The sequence below is a fragment of the Chiloscyllium plagiosum genome, unplaced genomic scaffold, assembly GCF_037043375.1.
Source record: "Chiloscyllium plagiosum isolate Xiang-an unplaced genomic scaffold, Cpla_swu_hap1 HiC_scaffold_28, whole genome shotgun sequence".
In the NCBI taxonomy this organism is placed as follows: domain Eukaryota; kingdom Metazoa; phylum Chordata; class Chondrichthyes; order Orectolobiformes; family Hemiscylliidae; genus Chiloscyllium; species Chiloscyllium plagiosum.
The window spans coordinates 24,774,080-24,791,096 of NW_028270166.1; the positions used below are offsets into that span (position 1 = coordinate 24,774,080).

At 41.8% G+C, this 17,017-nt stretch overlaps 1 long non-coding RNA gene across 1 annotated transcript in view; it reads right to left on the bottom strand.

The window, feature by feature from the left end:
- Positions 1-272: 272 nt before the first annotated feature.
- Positions 273-17,017, bottom strand: part of LOC148142507 (uncharacterized) — a 42,710-nt gene continuing 25,965 nt past the window's right edge. Inside the window, exons 2-3 of the long non-coding RNA XR_015751910.1 lie at positions 1,298-1,697; positions 273-411 (exon numbers count right to left, since the gene is read on the bottom strand). This is a non-coding gene — a long non-coding RNA (uncharacterized LOC148142507). The remainder of the gene's footprint in view (positions 412-1,297; positions 1,698-17,017) is intronic.

Genomic DNA, 17,017 nt, shown 5'->3' on the forward strand with positions numbered 1-17,017 from the left:
TTCCCAAATATCGTGTGGGGGCTACCCCTCTTAACAAACGATTTAGGGCAGGGATTTTGAGACAGGCACTACCTTGTCCTCTGGTCATTTCAGCACAAGCAGTTGGTTATCACACCGGTTCGTACACTTTCCCACTTACGCTCCACAGGCATGGACTCCACAATCCAGTACTATTGCACAAGTTACACATTACAATGGTATATCTTTTTAAACTGTGTCTTTGGCCCGGTCTGACTCTTCCCGTTTGCGGATTCAAAGTGTCTCTTACCTTGGCTCCCGATCATGGCCTTTGATCAGAGCACCGGGAATAGGAGACCCTGCTCGCAGCACCAGTTGCTGTGGGGAGAATTGCCAGTCTCAGTCAGAATGTGGTTTCAAAGACTGAGTTTATTGGGTAAAGAAACCGGAGCTCTGGGTAGAGAAAGACATATATTAGCATGGCTGTCAGCTGTGAGCCTCCTCTCACTCTCTGAGCACGTCATGATATTTTATACATTTTGTAATACAATAGTTCAAGTATTGTGTCTGTTTGTACAGCGTGCTTTGTTGTGAAAAAAAATTACAAAAATGATTGTCCATTCTAGTGGTCATGATCGTTTTTCCTAAGAAAGAAGATAGTTTTCCATCACTGCAGATCTGAAGTATTAATACTTGTAAACGAGCCGTCACAGGTAGTTAACATTTCTATTGAAGGTGGTGGCTGGACTCAGACACTCTGGTAGTAGATGTTACTGAGGGTATTCTCTCCCTCACCTACCTTAAACTAATCATCTATGCTCTGTGTCTGTTGTGCTGGTATCCTGTTAGTCTCAAACAGTATCTGTGTATGCTTTGCTGTATTTTTCCATGTAATGGCTCAGCAGCTATCTTGTGTGCTCCAATTTATGGCTCAGTGGCCATCCTGTGTCTGTGTGCCCTGTGTCAACTCCAGCTTTAATGAACAATCTACAGTTACTTTCAGTTCCCAATCGGTTCCCATATCCCAATTTCACTGAAGAATAACTTTCAGGGTTCATTTTGCTATATCTATCATAGTCATTATGGAAGCTATATGGGGAGTAATGTACTAAACCAAAACATTTTTGTCTAAAGCTTAGCAGTCTTGGATTTTTAAATTTAATTTGTACTACTTAACAGACTACTTTTAGAGAAATCACATTAGGGAGGAACCATATCATTTATACATCATATTTGAAAAGATTCTTACAAGATAATTGTAATATGCTTGAGGTATATGCCCTCAAATTCTCTACCACCTATGTAGTTCTGAACCTAATTGATTGATTATCATGATTACCTTATTATTAGTGCATTATGCCACTTGCCATCATCAGTGCCATGTAACAAAGACTCCTTTCCGCCAGGCTTCAGGATTGGTGTGTTTTCTGATGACTCAGCTATTCGATTCTGGAGCCACTCATCATTGGCCCGAGAGGACTATATTTGTCTTGCTGAGAGGGAAGGGTTTTTAAGTGTTTCTCTTCCCTATCCTTCTATCCTTCTATTTTGTTCCTCTTCTGCAGCACAGTTGGTACACTCGGTGTCTAGCTCTTTTCCAGCTTCTTGAAAGAGCTATAGCACGCAATGTGGTTACTTGCAGATTCTGATGCACCAATACCAATTTGTCCCTTTTTCAATGAGGTCTTCAGAGTGCCCTTAAAATATTTTCTCTGTCCTCCTTCAAATTAGGTGCCATCCTTAAGGACAAAAGAAAACATTAGATGTATCTTGTTTTATTTTGCAACATTTTAAAATAATGACAATTGTGTAAATCTGTGCGATCTCAATAACATATTTGTTAATCTTTCTTTTTCGATACCTAGTCATGGTGACAAAACATCTGAAACCTTCCAGCTCAGCGAGCTAACTTACTGATTAAACCTTTCTCTTTCTTCAAAGTGAACTAGTCAGGCATTACGTGGGAATATTATTACCTTCATGCTTCCCCATGAGTAACACGACCATTCTGACTTTGCTCAAATTGTGGAATTCCCAATCTAATATCATTGTGGGAGCTCTGTCATCAGAGGGTTGTTGTGCATCAAAGAGAAAACTCATTACAGTGCCTGCTTCTTAAGACAATTGTAAATTCTCCATGTTGTTTTGCCATTATTGCCGACACCATCTGCATGAGTAAGTTTTAAGAAGTTGGTAGCTCAGGTTGAGGTTCTGGATGTAGGTTTGCTTGCTGAGCTGGAAGGTTCGTTTTCAGTTGTTTTGTCACCATACTAGGTAATATCAGTGAGTCTCTGGATGAAGCACTGGTTGCATGGCCCACTTTCTATTTGTGTTTAGGTTTCCTTGGGTTGGTGATGTCAGTTCCTGTGGTGATGACATTTCCAAACTCTTTCTAGTTTGTCTGAAACCGAAGTACTTGCAGCCCAGGTGGGATGAGGCCCTTACTGATCATTAACTGACCACTTAAGGGCCTCAATTTACTGCAAAGTGGAAAAGACAAGCTTGACCTTCCTGCCGGGAACTTAATCAGGAAGCTGACTGGATCCTGGTCCATGACCATCTGGCCTAATTACGTTCATTTCCCACCTCCAGACCCATCATCTCTGGGCACTTTTCTGGTGTGACTGCAAACCAGTGGTCTGGTGGTCTCCCCCTCTTTGCATATGGATTCATATTACTCATGCTATATGACACGCATTACTTTTGCATAAATTTCTCAACATGAATGCCGAAAAATGGGGCTTTTTTTCTTAGCCTTCACCTCTGTTAACATAAATGTACTTTCAATTGGTCCTTTAAATTTGCAATGAAAAGCATGCATTTCGAATTGAAAACAAAGTTCAAAACTATCTTCCACCAATCACTTCCATAACACAAGTTATGTCATTTCATCCGAATATATCTGCACTGAGAGCATTTTGTATTTCTGTTCAAAGCATTCCTGGTGAATCTAAACAATGTGTCACAGTCTTCATTTTATTCACACTGATTAGGGAAAACTTATTTTATAACTTCTCACAAAAATTTGGTTACTCGCTTTTTATTCAATTCCTTTTGAAGTTGATTGATAATTTCATTCAGTTTAGGAACTGTTCCTTTCAGGTCAGTTGCCTTGGTTTCAGAGTCATCTATTGAACCATGATATAAGTTTGACCATTTCACATGGGTATTCTGTTCATTTCAGAACACTTTCTCCTTGGTTACTGACTGTACTTTAGACTCTTTCAGTTTACCTATCAGCTTCTCGTTCTGTTTCTTGAAGTGTTCGTTAGTTGCTTTTAAAATCTGGATCTGGGAATCCAAGATGGCGGGGATCTGGGAGGATCGCATTGCAGAGCTTCATTCCGCAGCACAAGCAGAGCCACCTTTTAACCCACCCAACCTCGAACCTCGCAATATCCTAGTACTCTGGAAAGGTTGTGGGGTCCCAAGAAATTGTAGAAAAACAAGTTACCGGGATTTTCGCCATCCAGGGATGCCACAGAAGAGAGGAGGAGCATCCAAGACCAAGCCCGTGGCCCAGCCTGCAGGATCCTAAGACTCTGATTACTTTTAAGGCCCTGGCGAAGGAGCTCGCAAAATCTCGTGAGATGTTGGGTAAGCAGATAGAAGAGAAGCTGGCCCCAATGTCTGTCATGCTGCAGAAGCATAAACAACAACTAGGAGACCTGGAAAAAAAGGACGGATGAGGTTGAACAGAGTCACAGTGGTGGAAGCTGATACCAGTTCCTCCAAGGATAGGATCCAAGCCCTGGAGATGCAGGTCTGTAATTTGCTTGACCAGGTTGATGACCTTGAGAATAGGGGTAAGAAAAAATATTCGTATCGTCTGTCTGCCTGAGGGTAAGGAATGAGAGTGGCCGGCGGAATTTATTGAGGACTGGTTGCCGAAATTCCTTAACTTGGAGGCTGGAATGAGAGGGCTCACCGGGTCACAACATGGAGGTCAGATTCAGGTCAACATCCTCATCCACTCTTAGTGCGATTTCATCATTATGGAGATAGAGAGAAACGTGGAAGCATCCAGAATCCAGGGGAAGGATCCGAAGGCCCTAATTTATGAGGGCTCTTAAGGTCATGTTCTTCCAGGACTTCTCAGCGGTGATCCAGAAAAGAAAATCCTATGACTGTGTCAAGAGAAGACTGAGGGAGCTCAGGATCCAGTTCTCTGAGGTATCCGGCAGTGCTTCAGATCACCTTAGATGGATCCGTACATCTCTTTGACATGTCAGAGAAGGGAAGAGGCTTTGTGGACAAATTAACTTAATATGGACAATTTAGTATAGACAAAGTAGTGTTATTTGGGTAAGTCTTTTTTTTAAAAAGCAAGAGGAAGTCTGGTTGGGGCTTTCTTTTCCTTTTTTTTATTGGTAATAATCTGGTTTAAACTATGTTTGGGCGCTGTTGGGATATGTACTTTCAAATTCTAAGTTATACCAAAGGATGGGTGGAGTATTTACCCTTTTAATTTTCAAAATTTCTTTGTCACATTTGTTAACCATGGAGTATTTTATTTGTTTTCCACTTATGTTTGTGGTGTGGCTGTAGCTAGGAGGAGGGAAAATGGTTGGGTTGGCTCGATGCCTACTTGCAAGCAGTTTATACCCGGTTCAGGTATTTAAGTGCCCTGGCTGCAGTCTTGGCAGCGGGATGGGAAATTGGATTTTGGGACCCAACTCCCTACTGAAGACCAGGCATGCAACATTCAAGTTGGACGATCCAGACCTATACAGAAAATCCAGATGTAACCTCCACAAAACCTGATCAGAGATACCAAGAGGCAGTACCAGACCAACTATTCCTCCCGCCACCTGCGGCGTGGCATAAACAACATAACGGGATACAAAATGAAGCAGAGCAAGATAGTGGACAATGACACATCCCTCCATGATGTGCTCAATACTTTCTGTGCTTGGCTTGAGCAGAGTGCCAGCAGTGCGAAGTTACCTGCCCTGACAGCCCCAGGCACACCTGTTCCTTTCTGCACCGCTACAGATGTCAAATCAATATTGCTGGGAGTCAACCCAAGGAAAGCAACTGGCCTGGTGGGAGTCCCCAGCAATACACACAGCTCCTACGTGGACAAGCTGTCGGAGGTATTCACTGATATCTTCAACCTCTCCCTCCCTCATCCCCATACCTAAGAAAGCACGTGCAATGTGCCTTATTGACTACCGCCCAGCAGCTGTGACCTCCATGATCATGAAGTGCTCCGAGAGGTCGGTCACGGCCCACATCAACTCCAGTCTCCCAGCCTGCCTCGGTCCCCTACAATTTGCCAACCGATGTAACAGGTCTAGAGCCTATGCCATTTCCTCGCCCCACACTCATCCCTGGAACACCTGGACAAAAAAGACACCTAAATCAGGCTCCTGCTCATTGACTTCAGCTCCATCGTCAACACCATTATCATCTCCACACTGATCTCAAAATTCCAACACCTGGGTCTCAACTCCACCCTCTGCAACTGGATCCTCAGCTTCCTGATCCATAGATCAAAATCAGCGAAAATAGACAACTGCACCTCCTCCACGATAACATTCAACACTACAACCTCCCAAGGATGTGTTCGCAGCTCCCTACTGTACTCTTTAAACACACACCACTATGTTGCCAAATTCTGAGCAAAGGCCATCTGCTGAAGACACTACTGGGGTAGGATGGATATTAAACAACGATGAGTCAGAATACAGGAAGGAGCTAGAGGGCTTGGTGATGTAATGCAATGGTAACAATCTCAATGCCAGCAAAAGTAAAGAACTGATAATTAACTTCAGAAAGAACAGAGGAGAACATTCCCCCCATCTACATCAACAGAGCAGAGGTTGAGAGAGTTGAGAACGTCAAGTTCCTCGGACTGACAATAATCAACGACCTTTCCTGGACTTTCCACGTAGATGCAACTGTCAAGAAGTCACAAGAATGCATCTTCTTCCTCAGACATCTCAGGAAATTCAGCATGTCCTAAGGACCCTCATCAACCTTTACAGATGCACCCTCAATTTCTTTAGTCATCCAGCATTCCCTACACACCTACCAACCTTTCCTTTCACACTAACAGGAATATACTGTCTCTGGACTCTTGTTATCTCATTTCTGAAGGTTTCCCATTTTCCAGCCATCCCTTTACCTGCAAACATCTGCCTCAAATTAGCTTTTGAAAGTTCTTGCCTAATACCGTCAAAATTAGCCTTCCTCCAATTTAGAACTTCAATTTCGAACTTCAACTTTTAGATCTGGTCTATCCTTTTCCATCACTATTCTAAAACTAATAGAATTATAGTCACTGGCCCAAAGTACTCCACCACTGATGCCTCAGTCACCTGCCCTGCCTTATTTCCCAAGAGTAGGTCAAGTTTTGCACCTTCTCTGTTGGTATATCCAAATATTGAATCAGAAAATTTTCTTGTACAATCTTAACAAATTCCTCTCCATCTAAACCCTTAATACAATGGCAGTCCCAGTTTATGTTTGGAAAGTTGAAATCCCCTACCATAACCACCCTATTTTTCTTACAAATAACTGACATCTCCTTATAAATTTGTTTCTCAATTTCCTGCTGAAATTGGGGTCTATATTACAATCCCAATAAGGTGATCATCCCTTTCTTATTTTTCAAGTAACGTCCCTGGATATATTTCCAGGAATATCCTCCCTCAGTACAGCTGTAATGTTATCCCTTATCTAAACTGCCACTCCCCCTCCTTTCTTGCCTCCCTTTCTATCCTTCCTGTAGCATTTGTATCCTGGAACATTAAGCTGCCAGTCCTGTCCATCCCTGAGCCACGTTTCTGTAATTGCTATGATATCCCAGTCCCATGTTCCTAACCATGCCCTGAGTTCATCTGCCTTCCCTGTTAGGCCCCTTACATTGAAATAAATGCAGTTTAGTTTCAGTCCTACCTTGTTCTCTGCTTTGTCCCTGTCTGCCCTGACTGTTTGGCTCACTTTTCTCAACTGTACCAATCTCAGATTGATCTCTTTCCTCATTATTTCGTTGGGTCCCACACCCCCACCTTAGTAGTTTAAATCCTCCTGCGCAGCTCTCGGCAATTTCTCTGCCAATATATTAGTCCCCCTTCCAATTCTGGTGCAATCCATCCTTCTTGGACAGGTCACTTCTACCCCAGAAGAGATTCCAAAGATCCAAAAATGTGAATCCTTCTTCCATGCACCAGCTCCTCAGCCATTCATTCATCTGCTCTATCTTCCTATTCCTACCCTCACTAGCTCCCAGCACCGGAAGTAAACCAGATATTACTACTGTCGAGGATCTCATAGTCATAGAGATGTACAGCATGGAATCAGACCCTTTGGTCCAACCCGTCCATGCTGACCAGATATCCCAACCCAATCTAGTCCCATCTGCCAGCACCTGGTCCATATCCCTCCAAACCCTTCCTATTCATATACCCATCCAGATGCCTCTGAAATGTTGCAATTGTACCAGCCTCCACCACTTCCTCTGGCAGCTCATTCCATACACGTACCACCACCCTCTGCGTGAAAAAGTTTCCCCTTGGATCTCTTTTATATCTTTCCCCTCTCACCCTAAACCTATGCCCTCTAGTTCTGGATTCCCCCACCCCAGGGAAAATACTTTGTCTATTTACCCTATCCATACTCCTCATAATTTTATAAACCTATATAAGGTCACCCTTCAGCCTCCGCGCTCCAGGGAAAACAGCCCCAGCCTATTCAGCCTTTCCCTATAGTTCAAATCCTCCAACCCTGGCAACATCCTTGTAAATCCTTTCTGAACCCTTTCAAGTTTCACAATATATTTCCGATAGGAAGGAAACCAGAATTGCGCACAATATTCCATCAGTGGTCTAACCAATGTTTTGTAAAGCCACAACATGACGTCCCAACTCCTGTACTCAATCTCCTTTTTAAATTCCTGCCTAAATCTCTCTCTTCTCCCTTCAGAATCTCAACCTTTTCCCTTCCTATGTCATTGGAACAATGTGTACAATGACCTCCTGCTGGTCCCCCTCCCCCTTGAGAACATTCTGCACCCTCTGAGACATCCTTGATCCTGCGACCAGGGAGGCAACACACCATTCTTCTTTTTTGCTGCTGGCCACCGAAACATCTGTCTGTACCTCTAACTGGAGAGTCCCCTAATACAATTGATCTCATGGAACCCAACGTACCCCTTGTTGCATTTAATACCAGAAATCGGGGAGTAGCCTATATTGGTTAGCAGGAATCTCCCATTTATTAGATTAGATTAGATTAGATTAAATTACAGTGTGGAAACAGGCCCTTCGGCCCAACAAGTCCACACCGACCCGCCGAAGCGAAACCCACCCCTACCCCTACATTTACCCCTTACCTAACACTACGGGCAATTTAGTATGGCCAATTCACCTGACCCTGCACATCTTTTGGATGGTGGGAGGAAACCGGAGCACCCGGAGGAAACCCACGCAGACACGGGGAGAACATGCAAACTCCACACAGTCAGTCGCCTGAGGCGGGAATTGAACACGGGTCTCTGGCGCTGTGAGGCAGCAGTGCTAACCACTGTGCTACCGTGCCGCCCATTTATGTGTGTTAAAGACACACGCAGGAGGTTTGTAATCCTCCAAGCCCCGGGAAACAAGGAAGAATATGGTGTATTAAATGTTTACTGCCCTCTGGCCCATTCCCTCAAATTTCTGGTAGATGCGTTTTCTGAATTGATCAGTCTCAAATCCCAGCATATCATTATTGGGGGAGATTTTAATTGTCTTATGGATCCTACAGTAGTCAGGTTGCTGAAATGCACTCCTCCCCTCCCCCACCCATATCCTCTATACAAACTAAACAACTAGGAGATCTGTGTACGGTGTTCGGATTGGTGGATGTCTGGAGGCATCTCCACCCTACAGGCAGCGATTTTACATTTTTTTCCAATCCACACAGATGTCACACTAGGATTGATTTTTTTGTTTCTTACACCTGTGGCAGCCCTGGACTTGGTGGCATCTTGTACAATTGGTAATATTACCATCTCCGGGCACCATCCAGTGTACTTGGTTAAAATTAAGGATGCTATAGTGGGCCTGAGGGACTGGCGAATGGATCCTTTCATCCTTAAGGATAATAAGTTTGAGGAGTACTTCTCTAAGGAATTTAGGATGCTCCTAGACATTAATTCAGACTCAGTTAGTAGCCTGTTTGTCCTTTGGGCAACTGCCAAAGCCTATGCCAGGGAGTTAGTTATTTCCTACTCTGCCAGGCAGGCATCTCCTCAAAGCACGGTTGAAGGCAACTGAGAAGGCTTATTATGACAGACCCTCGTTGGTCAAACTCCAAGAGGATTATGGCACTGTGTTATGCATTGAATTCCATGCTCATGCAGACAGCAAAGAAGCAGCTTACTTTTGCAAAGCAAAGGTTATATGAGCATGGTGACAGGCCAGGCAAATATTTAGCATATCTAGCCATGAAAAGGAGCACCCCTCAACCATCACAGGGATTAGGGAAGGGTCGAGCAAAATAACGTGTGACTCCAAAAAGATTCATGTGGCATTCCAGAGATTTTACTCTGAATGATACCAATCTGAGGGTTGTGAGGAACAGCAGGCCAAAATGGAGTCCTTCAAGGATCTGGAGCTCCCGGGCATGACCCCCGAACAAGAGTCTTTTCTCAATGCCCACTTATCAGAGCAAGAGATGCAAGAGGCTATGCAGCAGCTTCAGTGTGGAAAGGCACCCGGTCTTGATGGGCTTCCCAGTGAATTCTATAAGGAATATATAGGCATAATATCAGGTCCGATGCTCAACATGTTCAATGACTCATACAGCCATGATTGTCTTCCGCTATCTCGGAGAGGCCAATATTTCACTTATTTCTTAAAAAAGGGAAGGTCCTGGAGGACTGTGCTTCGTACAGGCCCATTTCACTCTTAAGTGTGGACTTTAAAATCCTCTCTAAGACTCTTGCATTGAGGCTGGAGACTGCGTTACCTTCTGTTGTTAAAAAGGACCAGATGGGCTTCATGTAGGGCTGCAGATCCTCCAATAATGTTGGGAGGCTGCTTAATGTAGTTCAAGCATGTCAACAACAGTCCATACAGGGATTGGTGATTTCTTTCAATGCAGAGAAGGCTTTTGACAGAGTTGAGTGGCGGTACCTTTTTGTACTCTGGAGTGGTTTGGCTGGGGCAAAATTTTTATAAGATCGGTAAAGGTTCTCAACAGAGACCCTCTTGCTGTGGTCATCACCAATGAGGTGCAATCCAGCAATTTTAACATTTTTAGGTTCAGCCGGCAGGGATGTCCCCTTTTGTCATTGCTTTTTGCATTGGTGATTAACCCATTGGCAGAGGTCATTCATAGAAATTCGAACATGTCGGCTCCAGAAGTGGGGTCAAAATTACATAAGATTTCGTTGTACGCAGATGATATCCTTTTTTTGTCAAATCCAGCAGTTTGAATGCCTCACCTGATACAATGCATCGGTGTGTTTGGCACCCTTTTGGGGTACAAGATTAATCTTGCAAAATCAGAGGCTATGCCTATGATGATCTTATGAAGGTGCTAGGTCTTGAGGGTGAATATCTATTCCCATTTAAGTGGTCACAGCGGGGTTTTCTGTATTTGGGCATATTCATTACTCCAGTTCTGGATCTGTTGTTCAAAGCTAATATTGTTTCAATTGTTTGACAAAATTAAGCAAGACCTTCAAAGATGAGAGGCACTTCCGGTCTCATGGTTGGGTTGGATAGCGCTTATTAAGATGAATATTCTCCTCCGTTTGTTGTACCCTCTATGGATGCTCCCCCTGATTTTTGATAAGCAAACATTCAGGAGACTGGCTGGTTCAGCTCTTTTATTTGGTATTGTAATCGGCCCCTTATTAAAGTAGCTAAACTGTATTTGTCTTACAGACTGGGGGGAGTGGATCTCCTTGACGTTAAAGCGAGCTTAGTTGATAGTTTTTATCTTTCTTGAGTTATTGGGCTTGTGGCAACGCTCTTTCAATATCGTTAGATATCAAAACTTCTCCGGCAGGCTGCCTCCTCATTAGCTTGCTGTTTTTGGACAAAATGAGGACAGTTAGGGAATATTGCCGTAACCCAGTAGTTATCAATACTATTAAAACATGGAGGGCAATTCGGCAGAGGGAAGGCAATATTGGAAAAATATCTTCTCTTACACCTATAGTGAGTTTGCCGGATTTTTGACCGGAGTTGATGGATTCAGCATTCAAACATTGGGCAGCTAGGGGTGTGTCTTGCATGGGTGATTTATTTGAGGGAGACACGATTATGTCCTTTGATCAGTTAGCATGGAAATGCGAGCTATCTAATAAGGACCTTTTTTTTCATGTTAGGGATTTTATTCAAAAACAACTACACTTTTGACAAATCCCTACAAATCCGATATAAAGAGGAGGGTGCTCAGTGTTAAGAGTACACTTTCTGTAAGCACTTTATATCATCAATTGGGGGGTGCCCCCTCAGATGTGTTTGATCGACTTTAAGGCGTGGGTGAGAGAGCTAGGCTTTGAGGTCTCCTCAGAGGCATGGGAAGATATTTGGGAAAACGCAAGAAAGATAACAATTTACAATAGGATCCATGATTTACAGTTGAAGATTCTCACAGCGTCCACTTGGCTCTGTGTTGTTTGTCAAAATTTAAACCATACCTTCAATATGTCCCAAGTGCAAGGTGGGTACGGGCGCACTCGCCCTTTGTCTCTGGTCCTGTGAGAAGCTTCAAACATACTGGAGCACTGTGGCAGGAGAGGATTTTGGGTGTAAAGGTGGAGTAGGATCCGATCTCTCCTCTTGGCCTGCCCAGTGTGTTCCCTGTAGATGCGCATAAGAAAATTCTTTTCAACATCCTCACTTTCTGCACAACAAAGAATATCTTGTTAGGTTGGGTGTCCGAAAATCCCCCAGGCCTATTGGGGTTGGCGGAAGATTGTTATGGAGCCATATCCTCTTGGATTTTCTCACCAGTATGGTACACCACAAAACTGAAAATTCCTATAAGACATGGCGGGCCTTTTTGGAATACCTGGACACAGATTTGGCTGCTGCACTAAGGGCGTTTATATAGCTGTAACGATTGTGTTTTACGGGTGCAGCATATGGGGAGGGGATACTGTGAACGTATGAGTATTTTGTTTGGCTGAGCTGAGTTATTATTAGTTTGGTTATTATTTATTTAGTTAAGTAGTTAGTTGGGGTTTTCTTAATATATATTTTTCTATATACAGTATATTTATACATTTGTACATGAGGGCGGTTTGGGTTTTTTACTTTTTTGTGTTCTTTGTATTGTTTTGAATTGTATTTGTAATATCAAAAAATCTATTTTTCAATAAAAATACATTTTTTTAAAAAAGTAAATCTGGATCTAGTCTTCCATACTGTGTATCTCATTTTCCTTATTCTCCAGTCTCCACTGGAGTTCAAAACTTTCATTGTTCTTTTCAAGATGGAGTTAAATAATTTGTCATATGGGCTTTTTTGCAATCAATTAACAGTACTGATTCATAATTCTTTGAAATTTGCTTCACAGACAGGGTGATTAAGAACATATTTAGCACACTTGCCTTCATTGCTCAGATCTTTGAGTATATGGGTTGGAACGTCATGTTGAGGTTATACAGGACATTGGTGAGGCCTCTTCTGGAATATTGTGTGTGCAGTTCTTGTTGCCTTGTTATAGGAAGGATATTCTTAAACTGGAGAGAGTTCAGAAAAGATTTACCAGAATTTTGCCAGGAACGGAGGGCTTGAAATGTAAAACAAGCTGGGTAGGCTGGGACTTTATAGCATAGGAGGTTGAGGGGTTACTTTGAAGAAGTTTATAAAATCATGAGGGGCATGGATAAGGTGAATAGCAAAAGTCTTTTTCCTAAGATGGGTGAGTTCAGAACAATGGAGCATATTTTTAAGGTGAGGGGAAAAAGATTTAAAAGGACGTGAGAGGTAACTTTTATTTACAGAGAGAGTGGTTAGTGTGGAGTGAACTGCCAGAGGTAATGGTTGATGTAGGTACAGTTACAACATTTAAACGACCTTTGGGTAAGGACATGAATAGGAAGGACATGACTCTATGACTATTAGGAATTCCTTTGGTAGATAGTATTTTTCAGAAGGATACTTCAGAACTACTTCTGTTACTTGGAAAACTTATTGGGTTTTAATTGAAAATCTGTTTTGATTGAACTTCTACAGGTTTCAAGTACTCATTCAAGTGTTTTTCTAACTGTGACTGATATTCAAGTGTTGTCACCACTTTTCGTTAACAAACTCATCTTTAGCATATGAAAGCTGATTCCACACAGAACGGTTTCTGATTCTGCTTTTGACATTCTTACATTGCTGATACTAACATGCTTGCTCCTGGGCTAATCATCTTTCTATTTAATCCCATCTAGCCTAAAGAGCTTGGCTATAGCTACTCCATAAGTAGGAAACAGTCTAGGACGTTGTAACTAAAAATTCTCAGTTTCTTTCACCTTAACCAATTCTTTTCAAGCTCTTAGAAATGCTGAGAACTGCAGAATCATCACACTGTATAAAATCTACCTCCTCAAAAGGTCAACTAGGAACAATTCCAGCAGTAACAATTCTGTCTGGTAAGTCACTTCTTAGGTTAACCTGATACAAGGGAACAGGTTGATAAGTTTCATAAAGACCCCTGTAGTGATACTTATTCTTTCATTAAATCTTCTGGAACACACAGTATGATCAGTCACTATCAATGACTTACCTGCCCCAATATTATTATCTTGTTTGCACATGTTGGAATATTGTGTGCAATTCTGGTCTCCTTCCTATCGGAAAGATGTTGTGAAACTTGAAAGGGTTCAGAAAAGATTTGCAAGGATGTTGCCAGGGTTGGAGGATTTTAGCTACAGGGCGAGGTTGAACAGGCTGGGGCTGTTTTCCCTGGAGTGTTGAAGGCTGAGGGGTGACCTTATAGAGGTTTATAAAATCATGAGGGGGGTGGATAGGATAAATAGACAAAGGTTTTTCCCTGGGGTGGGGAAGTCCAGAACTAGAGGGTATAGGTTTACGGTGAGAGGGGAAAAGATATAAGAGAGACCTAAGGGGCAACCTTTTCACACAGAGGGTGGTACACATATGGAATGAGCTGCCAGAGGAAGTGGTGGAGGCTAGTACAATTGCAACATTTAAAAGGCACCTGGAGGGGTATATGAATAGGAAGGGTTTGGAGGGATATAGGCCAAGTGCTGGCAGGTGGGACTAGATTGGGTTGGGCTATCTGGTCGGCATGGATGAGTTGGACCGAAGGGTCTGTTTCCGTGTTGTACATCTCTGACTCTGTTGTTGGAAGAATAAGGAATCACTTCTCTTTTTGAGACTAAACCTCTGTGACCTTCAGTAACCAGATTGCTGTGGCAGTGTTCAAGGAGGGATTCCCTGGACTAACCTGAATCACATCCTCATCATAAGTTCCTAATGAATCAAATCATACTTTTTCGGGTCGGGAGGACAGAATCCTCACAAATGACACAGGCCGGCACAGGTCAATATTCTTAATATGTAATAATCCTGAGTTTGGAGGCAAACAGGAGACACTGGATCTGAAGTGATGTATAGCTGTCAATTATACACATCTGGATGTTAGAAAACAGAATACAGTCAACATTCAAACTTTACAAAACAAAAACTCAAGCAAGATTGCAAATTTCATAACTTGAAATTCCAAGTGCCCATCCATACTTTTCACATCCTGTGATTTTAAAATATTTGGATTACATTTTTACAAAAATGTGAAGCAAAATGAAAATAATTTCAAATAAAAGTACATTCAAGTCAATATTTGATTTTTCAGCCACATTTCAGTTGTTCATAAGGTAATTTTAAAAAGGAATTTTTGCCTTTTAGATGCCATTCTCCCTGATGCAAATGGACAAATGTTTTCATAGGTGCCAATTTAATCAGACTTCCTTGAATTAATGCAAAGAAAATCGGTTTATTATTTACTAAATGCAAGAAGAAATAGTAACACCATACACAGGTTAGATGTAAAAGATAAGATCAAAAAGATAAAAAAATTCAAAAAAAAGAAATGTTTCTGAATTGGTTATGAAGAACTGGTAGTTGAATATTGCAGCAGTTGTGGAGGTTACCAATAACGTTGATCTTGGGTAATTGAAATCAATTTTGAGATTCCTGGCTTTAAAAGGTTGATTCGAACTTTTTGGTCCTGATTCCTAATGGCAGTGACTGACTGACTGGCAGTACTCAGAATGGGACTGAGTCTTTTTTCTTTCTTCACCTGCACAGGAGGGCTGTTCATATGGTTGTTCCCTATGACCCTCCCAGTACACTAGTCTACATACTAGGACTTTGGGCACTAACATACACAGGATTAGTGTTACAGTCAGTTTTTAAAACCTCTTTCGTATATTCCTGGAAGGCCAGAACACAGATTCTGCAAGATGTGGCTTTTTGCTGAGAGGAAGGAAATGGCCAGCCCTATTGTTATCTCTTCCTGTTACATTTTTTTCCCTGGTTGAAGTTTGCCTTTCACTCGATTCCATGGGTCCCATAGAGGAATCTACCAGAAAGATACTGAATTTACACCTGCAGCCATTTTTTGGCTGTAGTAGATTTATTTTTAAAAAAAACACATTGTTAACTTTTAACTCAATGCCTTTGGTACTTTGGGGTTCTAACCCATTGTGATGACAATTTCTCCCCCCTACAACTCCCACCAGTTTACTGTTCTACTTCCCAAAATTTGGTTTTGCATGCTCTGTCTTCTAGCAATGAAAATGTATTGGTTTTCTAAAATTATTTTTACTTGCTACACTATAATTTCTATTGACTCGACCAGTTTCCCTTCAGCCATGTAACTTACCGCTTTTTAATATTCAATTCATGCTTTCTGATTTCTTTCTCTTTGAAATTCTCTTTCTCTTTCCTTGTGTTTTTCTTTCAATGTCGACTTCTCTCTCTGGAGGTAAGTTCAAACGTTTGCCTTTTTCTTTTGAATTCAAGTTTCTCATTTATTTTTCTTTTTTTTTAAAATTTCATGCTGCATCGTTGCAACTGAATTCCAGCCAACTCAAACAGTATTCCGTCTGGGTTAGACTCTCCTTCTGATCCTAGATTCTGTTTGTACCTCAACTAGCTATCCTCTTTTAGGCTGCATTTTAACTCCGACTCCAATTTTTTTGCTAATACTATTAATCTAGACTTTGTTCATTCTTGCAAATCATTTAGGGATAAATCAGCCCTTCCTGGAAAAGTTGCAGCAACTCAATTCGCTTTTCAATATATATACAGAAAATTTCATCATGAAGATCTTAACAGTCTTAACATCAACAAGTCCTAGCTCTCATATTTGTCTGTGGATTTTGAAACCTGCAGAAACCTCCAAATTATTTTATGGCTGGATTATCCAATATATGTTACGAGCTGCCTAGGGGCTGTAACTTTCATTTTTAAAGTTGACAGTGTAATTTCTGGTCCCATTACCAATCAAATAAAGCCATATGGATTCCATCATTTTGAGCAAACAATGATCATTTTTTGCCATGCAATCACTTGTACAACTTACATTCTAACACTCAGAATTAACATTAGGTAAATATAGAGAATAGGCTGTGATTGAACATCCCACAGCACATACAAGTAATTAGTGAGATCAAGACACAGCCCACAGCTTTTTCATCAGTTTCCCAGATGTTTAAGTTACAGTGGGTTTTCAAATCTCTACATGCATAAGGGATCACAAGTCTTTTTTTTTCCCCGAATCTGGCTGTGAAATTCCCTCTCAACAGCTCTTCCATCATGACTGCCTCAACATCTTTTCCTGTTCTGGGTTCCCCCTGATTTTCTGGGAGCTAAATTTCCAGAGACACTAAAACTGTACTCCCACATTCATCCACAAGAACACCTCCAGCTCTTCATGAACAGCTAACTTCACAAAGACAATTCTCCCACTGGGTGTCTCTCGAGCTCCAACTTTGGTTGGTTAAAATCAGCAAAAACATTGTAATACTTATATATTCACCACATGTTAATTCTGAGCGTTAGAATGTAAGTAGTGCATGTGTTGTAGTTTGTATTAC